Genomic DNA, 9,199 nt, shown 5'->3' with positions numbered 1-9,199 from the left:
GCTACATTGGACTCCTTGAGAAGTTTACAAACTAAACTCTGGATAGAGGAACCCACGGTTTTGGGCAATGCCCAGCCTCACATAGGTCATTAGACCCAATCTCTAAGACAACAATATCGGGCTGCAAAGCTCTAACGTGGTCCAGAATTTTAGCGACAGTTCGTCCCCCAATCTCCAAAAAGTGAATTTCTACTGAGGACAAATCAAGTCCGGGAAAAGTTCCAGAATCAAGGCCTTCATGCAGGAAAAATTGAAAACGTCTCACAAATGAGTGCCCCAAAATAAGAACTTTTTTCTTGCTATTTGTAGCAAAAATACAAGAGAAATATATCTGTTACAGATATATATGGTATATAAAAGGAGAAAGTACCAGACAGGAAAAAATACCAGAAAGTCCTGTAAATTTCAAATCATATTTCGATGAAAGAAACTGTAACTCCATATTCTTGGATGCAATACTAGAAAGTGAAGTAGCAAAAGCAATAGGTCAATTAAAAGTTACAAAGTCATGCGGTTATGATGAGATGTCCCCAAAAGTTATAAGAGGAATTTCAAATCACATAGTTAAGCCTTTGACACACATACAATCAATCCCTTCTTACTGGCTTTATTCCAGATGAACTAAAAATAGCAGTTGTAACACCAATATGTAAATCAAGTGACAAAGAATCATTCAGTAACTATAGACCAATGTCTGTTCTACCGTGTTTTTCAAAAATATTGGAAAAGCTTATGTATAAGAGGATTGTTAAGTTCCTAGATAAACAAAATATTTTGAGTGAAAGTCAATATGGATTTGGTAAAAAGCGCTCAACAAATCTTGCCATTTTAGAACTTGTGACAAAAATATCAAAAGCAATTGATGATAATGAATTTACCATGGGTGTATTTCTAGATCTCTCCAAAGCATTCGATACTGTGGATCATTTTATTTTACTTCAAAAACTAGAACACTATGGGATAAGAGGGGTTGCATTGGACTGGTTTAAGAACTATTTGACAGGCAGAACACAATTTGTAAAATATAAGACAACCAACTCAAACAGTTTATCAATCAAGTGTGGAGTACCAAAAGGTTCCGCATTAGTATGACGCGCCATCTGTAGCAAAATTACTTTTCGACATATTATGACATATTACGACATATTACGACTCATCATGTGTCGAAAAGACATGAAACAGGTCGAAATAGGTCGAAATAGGTCAAAATAAGTAATGTGATATCATCATGTCATGTAATTCTATCTCGAAATAAGATGGTTGTCATGGCTATACCATGTAATGCGAAGCTCGTTATGACTCATACCATGTAATGTGAAGCCGGTAGTGACGTTCGAACCCTTGGTTACCGCCTGTTGTTAAAGATGGAAACTTTTCTCCTACATGAAGCCTATTTACCCCAGTTCCTCTCGGCTCGATACAGTTCCACCATATTTTGAGCGTCGACTTTAGGTGTTTCGAAGATTTATCTCGGCAAAAGAAGTCGCTTTTCTTATCCATATTGTTTTAATCTCCTTTTTCTTGTCGCACCGAGGGTCACCAACACATCTTGCGCTTTTAAAGTGTTGTGGTGCTATGATGCCTACAAAGTTCTTCGTGGTTTTGTTTCTGATTTCTGTGGTTTATGTGGATAGGTGAGTTAATTGTAATGTAGATCCTTAATAAGATATCTTTATTTTTACAATTCCGTCTATTTGCCTTGCTTTAATGTTGAGTTTCTTCTTTCACACACATTATTTTAAAAAGTCGTATGTGGACTTTAAATATAAAGTGAAGCTTAAATTGTGATGTGCTGACAATAATTGGTTTCTATTTTATCCCTATATTTATTTTAATGGTGATAGTTAATGAAAATTAAGTGCGGAAATGACATCTAAAATCTAGCCTGGGGTCAGAGAGAATATTTCTGCCATTTTAACTCCTGTTCATGTTTTTGTTTGTTACTTTCCTATGCATTTTGTTTAGGCAAGATGCCAACAGAGGGAGGGAATATTTCTGCCATTTTAACTCCTGTTCATGTTTTTGTTTGTTACTTTCCTATGCATTTTGTTTAGGCAAGATGCCAACAGAGGGAGGGAATATTTCTGCCATTTTAACTCCTGTTCATGTTTTTGTTTGTTACTTTCCTATGCATTGTGTTTAGGCAAGATGCCAACAGGCAACTGCAGCGCTTTGTGGCATCCATTTTGTCCCTTCTGCAGGAATTAAATAGGTGCCACGATTCTCCTGACTGGGAGGTGCAATGCGTCACATGCATCAGGTCATTGCCTTTGTTGAAAGATCCCCTGAGTTTTCACAAAATGATGTCAACAACCTAAGACAGCTATTCAGAGAGCTCAGCTTAATCAAGGATTTATTTAGGGCACTACCTGTTTTCACTCCCAGCTCCTACCATGCCCCTGTTAGGTATACAGGCGCTGTAGGCTGTCCTTCTTATGAAATTTCTAGAGAACAGATCATGCTTTTACGTTCCTGTTACTTTTCATGGACCAGCATTGCTAACATTCTTGGTGTGTCTAGATGGACCATACGTAGGCGGGCCATTGATCTAGACATACCTCCTTCATTTTTAACGTATTCCCCAATCCAGCAAGTAGAATTGCAGCAAATTGTGCAAGAGGAGCTTGTTTCAATGCCTCGTTGTGGGGAAAGATACATGCAAGGTCCACCACGAAGACGTGGGATCTGCGTCCAGAGATGGTGGGTGCGTGATGCCCTGATCACCCTGGATCCAATTGGTAGAGCTTGTTGCTGGGCACAGCAAATACCACATAGGCCTTACAGAGTGCCACATCCCAATTTTCTCTGGCACATTGACAGCAACCTGAAATTGCGTCACTGGCGATTTGTCATCCATGGTTGCATTGACGGTTACTCTCGGTTGATTGTTTATCTCAGGTGCAGTAACAACAACAGGGCAGCAACTGTGCTTGCCTTGTTTCAAGAATCTATCAATATCTGGGGATTGTCTTCTAGAGTCAGAGCAGATGAAGGAGGAGAAAACATCGCAGTTGGTGACCTAATGATTCAATACAGGGGTGAAGGTCGTGGAAGTTTCATCACCGGGCCGAGTGTTTACAACACAAGGATTGAAAGATTATGGCGTGAGGTGGTTCACTGCATTTTATATATTTTTAAAAACATATTTTTACATATGGAGCAAATTGGTTTACTTAGTCGCAATAATGATATTGATCTCTTTGCCTTACATTAGGTAAGTTCATACTAGGGCCCAAGTAGGCCTTAAGTACGATAAAAACTCAAGTGAACTTGAGACTGGCAGCGCTAACTTTTAAAGATAAGCGTTCATACTAAATTGCAAAGTATGCTACTTGCGGAATCGCTTGTCAATCAAACTACGCGGTAAAACCCGCCAAAGCAAATGTAGTCAAGACACTCAAAGCTTCATTATGCCGCAACCTCGAAACGTTCGAATAGCGTCCCTTATTTTGATTTTTGCTTTCCTACTTTTGCGACAGCGGTCTTTCATGCTTCGACAAATGTATTGCTTCGCTTTAATGGAGGAAGCCTTTAGAATTAGCCGGTGAAACCGTTGGATGTTGCTTATTTATATGGCAGGGCACTCACAACAACAAAGACCACAACTAAAAAGAAGAGCTTGGGTTTGGCCTAGACCACAGAACTGGTTTCGCCTTCTTATAGCTAATCCTGCATTTTCTTTGGAAGGAACATTTTCGTATCACTCACGCAACATTTGAATACCTATGTGACCTAATAAGAGCAGATATACAAAAACAACACACGCGGATGCGAGTGCCAATTAGTGTAGAAGAAAGAGTTGGTTTAGCATTATGGCGACTTGCAACCGGCAACAGTTATAGAAGCTGTGGATTACAATTTGGATACGGAAAGTCAACAGCAAAATGCATTTGTAGTGAATTCGAGCGCGCTCTTCTTCGTAGGAAGGATCAATTCATAAAATTTCCCTTGACAAGGCAGGAAATTACAGAAAAGGTTGACGAGTTCGAAGAGATGTATGGCATACCTCAAATTGTTGGAGCCATAGATGGTTGCCACATAGAGATAAATGCTCCACCACGAAATCACGAGGATTACTATAATCGTAAGCAGCATTATAGTGTGAACCTTCAAGCTATAGTTGATTCTAACCTGAAATTCATCCATGCTACCGTTGGTTATCCAGGCAGCATACACGATGCTCGCGTCCTTAGACTAAGTGGACTATACGATTTGGCACAAAATGAGCAAATTCTTGCTGGCCCGACGAGGAATATAAATGGAGTAGAAATTGGCCCTCTTCTCGCTGGAGACAGTGCATATCCCCTTACCAGCTGGCTCATGAAACCTTACTCAGACAGGGGGCACTTAACTCCTGAACAAAAAAAATTCAACAAAAAATTCAGTGCCCTACGATGCATAGTCGAGCGTGCATTTGGCATGTTAAAATCACGGTGGCGAATTGTTATGAAAAAAATTGAGCAGAAAACGACAACCCTTACGAAAACTGTTGTTGCGTCATGTGTTTTGCATAACATTTGCATTGAGAGAGGTGATCTATATGATGATGGCTGCGACTCCGATGATGACTCAGACGATGAAGATGAAGGCAGACTTCTATTTGAAACTGGCAACGATGTGAGAGATGCTTTAAAAGACTTTGTGCGGGATAACTTGTAACACTACATTTTCCAACTGCAGGTTTTATTTGTTAACGAATGCTATGTGTAGCACCAAAATGTCATATAAACATATAAACTTGCCGATACAGGCAACAACAAAACAGCAGAACAGTAACAAATATATATATAATTAGAATTAATACAACTGTCTCCTTTTTAGAACATCAAATATGTGCACTGATTTACTTTGACACCAAATCTTTGAAAATGTCCTTAAACCCTGCGAGAATTGCATTTGTTTGTTCCAACTGATTCCTCTGTGATTCCCGAAGCATTTCTGTGGAACGTTCAAATCGTATGTTATCTTGCTCTATGCTTCATTCCATAAGTTGTAGAAAACTTGTCTGCCACTCAGATGTCGCTGTTTGCTCATCACGTCTCTTCTTTCCTTTGCTGCCAGATTTCGCTGGCTTATCAGTTGCCTTTCGTTTCACTCCTTCATTGGGCGTCGCAGTTTCGAATTCATTTTCCATGTTTTCTGTGTCGGCCACGCTTCCTTGTGGAGAGAGTGATGTGCTGCTGCCTTCTTCGAAGGCAAACGTGGAAGAGCCTTCGAGTGCCATTTTGGATGGGTCAACGCTATCGCGATGACCCATCACATCGTCAAAAAAGTCGAAGTATGGAAACCCCTCTTTGATTTTCTTAAACCCCGCTTCGCCGGTCGACTGAGAGCGTTGCTTTAAAAGCTTATACTCGTACTCGAGATTTTGCTGGCGTTTCTTTACCTGCGGCAAAGTTCTTTCGCTGTCAGGACAGCTTTCCTTGTATGCGATAAAAATTTCATTCCATATCTTAATCCTTTCTTTGTTGGACGCACTGCGTAGCTTGCTGTACCGTGGCCCCCATACTGCCAGCATCTCACGAGTTTCGTCTTCTGTCCAGTCAGACGCCTTTAATTTGGTCTTCTTTTTGCCTTTGGAACTTGTTTTACTGACCCGGCTTGAGTTAGCGGATGAAGTCTCAGGCCCTGGTGATGGGGTTCGCGATACTAGGGAGCTGTTGTTGCTTTGTGGTGGACTGTCGCTCGGTTGAAATGCAGCAGGACGGTAAAAGGTCTGGCTGTGTGGTGGGAAATGAAAGAGTTGTCCACTGCGGAAAGGCGTTTGTGGCTGGTTAATCGTTACGGGTACTGCTCCGGCAAATCTTTGGTTTAAGTTGTTGCTATCGAACAGAAAGCATGCTTATGAAAACATGGCTATTAAGATTTTATTAAGAGTAAAACAGAACATTTGTTCAAAAGTCTTTAACTGGTTTAATAAAAAAATGAAACTGCACTTACGTGAGGCTTAAGTCCACGGAATCGTCGTCCTCTAATCGGTATTGTTGCTGAGCGAAGAAGCGAGGCCGGCTTGCGTTGTAATCCATGCTTTTTGCTTCGCCAAGGTTTGCGTGCACTAGCTTTTCCCGCCGTTTAGTTGATTGACGTGTTATCGCTTTCGCGTGTTTTGATAGTGCCTAAGAACACATTCGAGAACAGCAAAACTAGACTTAAGAGCGCACTTCGGCTCCTTTGAAAGTACGCCGTTTCTAAGGTTACAAAGTAAGGTACTTGAACTAAAATAAACCCCGTTCACATTCCAAGTAGACCTTGGGCGTACTTGAGGCCTACTTACGTACGTAGTATGAACTCGCCTATTATGTTTACACCCCAAGGATCAATAATGCACTAGCACAGTTTATTGAGACATTTAGTAATCATGGACTCTCTACTGAGCATAGCCTTTCTCCACATCAGTTATGGATTTCTGGTATTCTGCAACATCATTCTTCCAATTACTCTGGTGTAAGAGGTATTATGGATGATAGCCTGCCAGATGATTTAATCATGTATGGGGATGACCCCGATGCACCACTACCTCAGGAGAATGAATTATCAGGAGTGGAGGTGGCTCCAATTTCACTATATGTTCCAGAACATGTCATTATGGTGCTCCAAGAATCATTTCATCCAGAGGAGGAGGATGGAAACCAGGGAATTAATGTTTATTTTCTAGTCAGGCAATTTCTACTGCTTTATTTTGGTTCTACAATTTAACCATTACATCAAGCTGGATTCAGATCTGCAAGAATATGGATATGTGGGCAAATGCTGGCTCCTAAATTTCATATGCATGGAATTTTAGTAGAGACTGTTGCAGCATACACTATCCTCAGACAAGGAATATGTGGTAAAAGCTGACTCCTGAAATTTACAGACAAGTGTCATTTCAGTTGAGGAAGGCAGCTTTTTTGATAAGTTTCACTTGTGCTATTGATCATACCTTGTTTCTGTCAGTCATGTTTTAGTGCAAGGATATTTGTTTGTCTGGAGTTTGTGAACTGGCATAATTATTGTTGGAACAGTGAGTCATCACTTCCTTTTTTTCAAATGCAAGGACAGATTGCTTCAAGTGTTAAAGAAATATCATATTTCATGACACAGTAATAACCTGAACTGGTGTTGTCTTATTTTTCCTCATTTTCAATAATTACATGCTTGCAAGTAAAAAAAAAGGTAACATCTACAGGACAAGTGCTGGTTTGCTAGTTATTTTAGTTACATGGTTGCTATGGACATCACTTTTCAAAATTCCCTTACCCTTCTCTGATCATAATGAAATTTTCCATGACCAAATATGAAATGTCAGATTTAGTGGCTGTTTCTGACCTCAAATTACAGCCCTTTTTTACTCTGATGACTGTAACAGAGACTGGCTAGTTTTCATCAAATTTTTCATCTTTGTTATGTAAAAATATCATGAAATTCACGGTGACACCAAATGTTTCTTCCAGACGATTAAATCAGGTCTGTTGACATTTTTAAATTTCCTGTGAATTTTCTTCACGTTATTTTTCCCTTTATTCAGTTAAAATTTCCTGACTTTTCCCTTGAGGATTTTTTCACCTCTTTCTGTACTAAACAAAATTTCGTTTTCAGTATTGCAGTATGTTTGTTGAGTTTATTTCACTGAGTGTGTCGCCTCAATTAGAATGCATGAGCACATGCTCCCCTGCCAGTGAAGCTTGATAGGGACAAAATATAAGTCAACATTTTTCTGTTGCATGAGCAACATACAGGTAACTACTGACAGTATATCATGAGATAACTTTAAATTGTGGCTTGAGATATTTGAGTTATTTTCATACTTTAAGCAACGTCTTAAAGGAAATTCAGGGTATGTGCACATAAAGTGAATTCTTCAACTTGTTCCATATTCTTTCATTTGAATAGTTTATCATGTTAGATCAAAGACTATTTTGTTGCAGAAAATTAATTTGTAATTACCAGTATCTTTTGCTGATAATAAAGTTCCTTATTCGGATTACTTGTTTCCTTTGGAAAAAATTGTGGGCCAAATGCTTTCCGAAACGAGCATATGATATTGTTCAAAGGGGACCTTTTTATCAATACGGCAGCCATTTTGATTTTGATTCAAATAGCTATTATCAGATGCTTAGGAGGCAAATACCTACTTATTAGCCCCCTGAGAATCCCATAATAGCTATTTTTAACAACTGAATTCACAATGGCACAATATTGGCAATAAGCTCCAATGAACACATTGACCCTAGAGTCAATTTGTAATGAGTATATGGTGTGATTTATAATGTCTGCCAGAGTGTGCCTTTTACTTGTCTCCAACTGATTTTTTGGAAAGCTTGCTGTGCAACTAAATTGGGCAGGGTTATGTTTGGGTCTACATATATTCTCATGCAGGCTTTTCACAGCTTCCCCTTACCCTTTTTAAATTATCACTTTCCTTGTGCCACCCGTTATCACTTTACTTTTGCCACCCCAATAGTGTTTCCATTAACTGCCTCTGTGCTCTCTTCCACTAAAAACATGACCAACATGAAAATTTCTTGTCAGGTCAGACTTTATTGTCTTTGAATGTCAACTCACTGTTAAAAAATAATATACTTTCTTGCTATAGGTGATCTGAGTGATACTGGAATGTTACGTCAGCGGGAGTGTAGCTGAACAAGAGGAAATCCGACTGTTCAACACCAAAAGATATTAAAATGGACAGGATGGGTCTTAGAATAGCGAGTTTTGCTTGATTTCATTCTTTTTGCAACTGACATGTACAAACATCGTGTTATCCGAACCTTATTTTGACAACCAGATGCTTTTCTCCTGGACAAAAGGCTAAGGCCTCTCAACTACTTTAAGCAATTAGATTATGAGCTAGAGATTTCTATCGTGTGCTGCGCCCTCGTCAACTATCACACATAGAAATCAAGAGCAAATAATCTAATTGTTTTAGTATAAATCTACTAGTCTAAGTTACCTTTATGTTTTATCTTTTGTCTATGCTTACCCAGAAAAATAACTCTCCATCCATTATTCACTTATCAATTTTTGTAAATACTTCTTTTCAGAATCTATGTTCTGTTTTGTCAACTAAGGGAGATAAGGATTTTTATAAGAATTATTTCAATCAACATTCATTGAATCAGACGTAACAAACTTTCAATGATAATCATACTTCTGCTGACTGTATTCAGTTTCTTTTCTGTGCCCTGCAAAATGTCATTAAGCAGGCAATATTTGGTGA

General features: G+C 39.1%; 1 long non-coding RNA gene and 2 pseudogenes across 1 annotated transcript; 2 read left to right on the top strand and 1 right to left on the bottom strand.

Moving 5' to 3' along the window:
• The first annotated feature begins 959 nt into the window (after nt 1-959).
• On the top strand, nt 960-8,685 carry LOC149099360 (uncharacterized). Its single transcript, XR_016203739.1, has 2 exons — nt 960-1,634; nt 8,576-8,685. It is a non-coding gene; the product is annotated as an uncharacterized LOC149099360 (long non-coding RNA).
• LOC149099362 (uncharacterized) lies at nt 3,558-4,830 on the top strand (annotated as a pseudogene).
• On the bottom strand, nt 4,667-6,118 carry LOC149099361 (uncharacterized; annotated as a pseudogene).
• Nucleotides 8,686-9,199: the final 514 nt, after the last annotated feature.

Source organism: Orbicella faveolata, unplaced genomic scaffold (assembly GCF_042242905.1).
Source record: "Orbicella faveolata isolate gen_17 unplaced genomic scaffold, um_ofav_v1 contig_46, whole genome shotgun sequence".
NCBI lineage: Eukaryota > Metazoa > Cnidaria > Anthozoa > Scleractinia > Merulinidae > Orbicella > Orbicella faveolata.
Note: the sequence above shows the minus strand (reverse complement) of the source record. Positions and strands in the feature narration are given on the sequence as shown.